Source organism: Acanthochromis polyacanthus, chromosome 6 (assembly GCF_021347895.1).
Source record: "Acanthochromis polyacanthus isolate Apoly-LR-REF ecotype Palm Island chromosome 6, KAUST_Apoly_ChrSc, whole genome shotgun sequence".
In the NCBI taxonomy this organism is placed as follows: domain Eukaryota; kingdom Metazoa; phylum Chordata; class Actinopteri; family Pomacentridae; genus Acanthochromis; species Acanthochromis polyacanthus.
The window spans coordinates 20,531,374-20,536,472 of record NC_067118.1 but is presented as its reverse complement, the minus strand read 5'-3'; positions in this window follow the sequence as shown (position 1 = coordinate 20,536,472).

Sequence of the window (5,099 nt, the reverse complement as noted above, 5' to 3'; positions counted from 1 at the left end):
GTCACACCCACCCCTCTCTCACGCGCCCGTTCCCCCTGTCGTACACTGCTGTGCTATGTTCACGTGCTGCTACGGAACTCAGACCACAACCAAAAGACTCGGTTTCACTGTGATGTATGCCCACTTTTCCGCTATTGTGTATGCATTAACAGTAACAGTACACGTAAGTAAAACAAACACAACATTCTGGCTTGACAATTAAAATTTATAATATGACCACTACTTGTTTCATTACATCTGTTTAAGTTTGGCTTACGAGGAGCACTTGAAGGCATCACTACAGTCACAGCATGTCCTGAATCATACATTAACTCACAGTTAAATAACGATGGCAAACCGTTTCTTGAAATAAGTTGCCAAAAAACAAATAAACTAAGTCACCTAAAACTTCCAAATGTCTGAACATTAGCTGAACACAAGCAAGCCATTTGTACCCACGCGCGCGCGTGAGTACACACACACACACACACACACACACACACACACACACACACACACACACACACACACACACACACACACACACGTCTGGTTCTTATACACACACACACACACACACACACACACACACACACACACACACACACACACACACACACACACACACACACACACAGACATAAACAGTCTGTTTCATTGCTCTTTCAAATCGCTTACCTGCTGGATGTCAAATATCTAGTCCACGTTTTATTTTCAGTGCTACTACAAAGTGCTGATTGCACACTAAAAAGCTACAGGGGGAAAAGTCTCTCTTGTGCCCCTGTATGTGGCTGCAGCACTGACCCATTTTCCTGCAATATGACAGAACAGTCTTCTCATAACTATCCATCACTTTGTACTTATGCAGTGGTGGCTGAAGATTTGTAGTTTCAACAAATACAAAGAACAAGTACATTTTTAATTGCTCAACTGTAGAGTACATACAATGGGAAGACAACTATATTTTCTAGTGCTTTTTTGCCAACTTATGTAATGTCACCATGTGGGCATCTACACTTTTATAATTACAGTTTTGTCCCAGTTCGCCAAGTGATGTAAAGTAACTCAATAAATTTGCTCAAGATCTGTATTCATGTACAGGTCTGTGGTACTAGTATTTTCATTTATGTTACTCTGTACTTGGACTCCATAATATTTCAGTAAAGTTACAGCAAATACACACGTGGACAAAATTGTTGGTACCCCTCAGTTAAAGAAGGAAAAACCCACAATTCTCACTGAAATCACTTGAAACTCACAAAAGTAACAATAAATAAAAATTTATTGAAAATTAAATAATCAAAATCAGCCATCACTTTTGAATTGTTGATTAACATAATTATTAAAAAAAACAAACTAATGAAATAGGGCTGGACAAAAATGATGGTACCCATAACTTAATATTTTGTTGCACAACCTTTTGAGGAAATCACTGCAATTAAACGATTTCTGTATTTGTCAATGAGCGTTCTGCAGCTGTCAACAGGTATTTTGGCCCACTCCTCATGAGCAAACAGCTCCAGTTGTCTCAGGTTTGATGGGTGTCTTCTCCAAATGGCATGTTTCAGCTCCTTCCACATATGTTCAATGGGATTCAGATCTGGGCTCATAGAAGGCCACTTTAGAATAGTCCAACGCTTTTCTCTCAGCCATTCTTGGGTGTTTTTGGCTGTGTGTTTTGGATCGTTGTCCTGTTGGAAGACCCATGACCTGCGACTGAGACCAAGCTTTCTGACACTAGGCAGCACATTTCTCTCCAGAATGCCTTGATAGTCTTCAGATTTCATCGTACCTTGCACACTTTCAAGACACCCTGTGCCAGATGCAGCAAAGCAGCCCCAAAACATTACTGAGCCTCCTCCATGTTTCACCGTAGGGACAGTGTTCTTTTCTTCGTATGCTTGGTTTTTGAGTCTATGAACATAGAGTTGATGTGCCTTACCAAAAAGCTCCAGTTTGGTCTCATCTGTCCAAAGGACATTCTCCCAGAAGCTTTGTGGCTTGTCAACATGCATTTTTGCAAATTCAAGTCTGGCTTTTTTATGAGTTTTTTTCAGCAGTGGTGTCCTCCTTGGTCATCTCCCATGAAGTCCACTTTGGCTCAAACAACGACGAATGGTGCGATCTGACACTGATGTACCTTGGCCTTGGAGTTCACCTTTAATTTCTTTGGAGGTTGCTCTGGGCTCTTTGGATACAATTCCAACGATCCGTCTCTTCAATTTGTCATCAATTTTCCTCTTGCGGCCACGTCCAGGGAGGTTGGCTACTGTCCGGTGGGTCTTGAACTTCTGAATAATATGAGCCACTGTTGTCACAGGAACTTCAAGCTGTTTAGAGATGGTCTTATAGCCTTTACCTTTAAGATGTTTGTCTATCATTTTTTTTCGGATGTCCTGGGACAATTCTCTCCTTCGCTTTCTGTTGTCCATGTTCAGTGTGGTACACACCTTTTCACCAAACAGCAGGGTGACTACTTGTCTCCCTTTAAATAGGCAGACTGACTGATTATGAGTTTGGAAACACCTGTGATGTCAATTAAATGACACACCTGAGTTAATCATGTCACTCTGGTCAAATAGTTTTCAATCTTTTATAGAGGTACCATCATTTTTGTCCAGGCCTGTTTCATTAGTTTGTTTTTTAAAATAATTATGTTAATCAACAATTCAAAAGTAATGGCTGTTTTTGATTATTTAATTTTCAATAAATTTTTATTTATTGTTACTTTTGTGAGTTTCAAATGATTTCAGTGAGAATTGTGGGTTTTTCCTTCTTTAACTGAGGGGTACCAACAATTTTGTCCACGTGTGTAAGGGCTAACAGATTCTAATGAATGCATATATAAAATGAGTAAAATCCATTCTATCTCAGTCAGCTACCCTATTTAAATGTTGCTTCTGTGTTAATGCATCAATAATTATACTCCAACAGTCGAGTCATTTGTGCTTTTTTTTTCATACTACGACTAAAAACCCCCTTCTGAGGAATGAATTTGACTATTCAGTTTTAGAGGCAGTTAATGCAGTATTAAGTTTTTTTTCCTTTGAATCACATCTCATTTAAAAAAAACAAGCGCCTCCTTTAAAATATTATTTTTTCTTCCTGAACAAGATGAATTGCCATCACATACAAACAAGGGCTTAACAATGTACTGCATTATTATAATGCCCATGTCAGTACTCCGTTTTTTTTCTTCAAAATATACACCAAACTGTAGACCTCTGATGCAGGATTGGTCCTGTTTAAAGTCTACAGACGTGGCAGAAGCTGAGGCTCTGAGGAAGTGCCAGGTCAGCGTGTGTGCAACACAACCACTCGTGCTGCCATATCAAAGAATGCTGTAATTACACACATGCGCCCATCATTACACCTACAACATGCAATACCTCCTGGGTTTCTTGGAAGCACTTGAATGAGAGGGGCATGGTTAGGGATGGCTTGGCAAATTATGTGGTTGCTTGGCTCAATGTTAGCTTTTACCACACAACTCTCACCAGCAGATAGTTTACTGACCACCCACAGAACTCCATCTACACCCTGCTTGTCACTGACAAGTTTTTTTGTAGCCTCAGAAGATGGAGTATCATCAGCGGCCCACTGGCTGGTACTGTGGGAAATGGCTGCTTGGGAACAGGGAGCCTTTCAGTTCACCTGAGGAAACTTGGTACCTTTATCATTTTGTTTCTGCTAGTGCAGTCTTACAGGATAACATGACGTTGTACATATGTCTCTAATGATGCTGCCTAGGGGTTCCACCTACAGGAGCTGAAAGACGTGAAAAAAAGGCCACCTCCCATCTGATCTATGTCAAACTCCACACTGCTCTGTTCTCAGTATCCAGCAACAAACCTGTGAAGTCTGAAACCGATTAGACATAAAACTGTTAAAATATGCGAGGAACACAGACTCACTCCCACATAAGTTTAATCAGAAAACATTCACTGCTTACTAGATGTTGAAGTACAGTTACAATCTCTATCCTGCAGTTTAGTCTCACAATGTACTGGGGAAAGCAGAGTACACTAACCAAGGAAAACTAGTAGATAGGTGAGGGTGGAGAGATCACCATAACCAGTAATAGAAATGTAAGTCATTGTGCATTATATGTTAAAGGTAGTCTAACCAGTTTCTTAGTCTGGTAAAAAATAGTGACATTTTTGTGTATGCACTAGCACACATCGTGACTGGTGACAGAACTAGCTCACAGCAGCTAGCCCTCCTCTGTGCAGTAACTGCAATTTCCACCAATGCTAAGTTAAGAGTAGATAGGCTCCGGGTTTTTTTTTTAAAGAATTCATTAGTAGCGAAACAACATTCCATTTTCAGTTTACATCATAACGTCTTGTAGTGTTGTGTTGAAAGAATTGTGGCTTAGTGAGTCCTGATCAAGCTGCCAAGAAGTGGGAGAACTTGAAAAACATTCATACAGTTAGACCTAATTTTATTTAACAATAGTTCTAAATAATGAAAATCTAGATGAAAGATCACAGTTACTATTCACTCTGCTGCATTTACCATTGGAAGTTAACATTTAATAAATTGACCACAACAATTTTTTTATGGTAACAGTTTATAATGAGGGTGCAAAGTCAGGTGTAAACAACAGCTAAAGTTTATATTGACTCCTATAGCTCTTAATTTCCTGTGACAGAATGACTGATACATGTCATTGTCACAAAAAAAGAATCATGCATTTTGATTCTTTCATAATTTCATCATAGGTCCTCTCGAAGTATAAATATACAATAGCGGCTGTATGTATATTTGGCCATTTTCATTTCAGTTATTACTTTTGATAGCCTTCCACAAACCTCTGGCAAGCTTTTGGTTATATCTTTGACCACTACTGTTCAAAGAATTGGGTAATTTGTTGGCTTTCTGACATGAACTTATTTCTTCAGCACAGTCCACAGGTTTCTGATGAGGTTTAAGCCAAGACTTTGGAGAGGACTCTCTAAAAATCTGATTTCTAGCCTGATGTAGCCACGTCTTTTCCATTTCTGATATGTGTATTGGGGCATGTTCTTGCTAGAACACCCTACTGTATCTGAGACTCAGCCTTCTGTTTGACGTTTTTAGGTTATTCCCAAGAATGTGGAGGTAATTCTTCTTCTTTA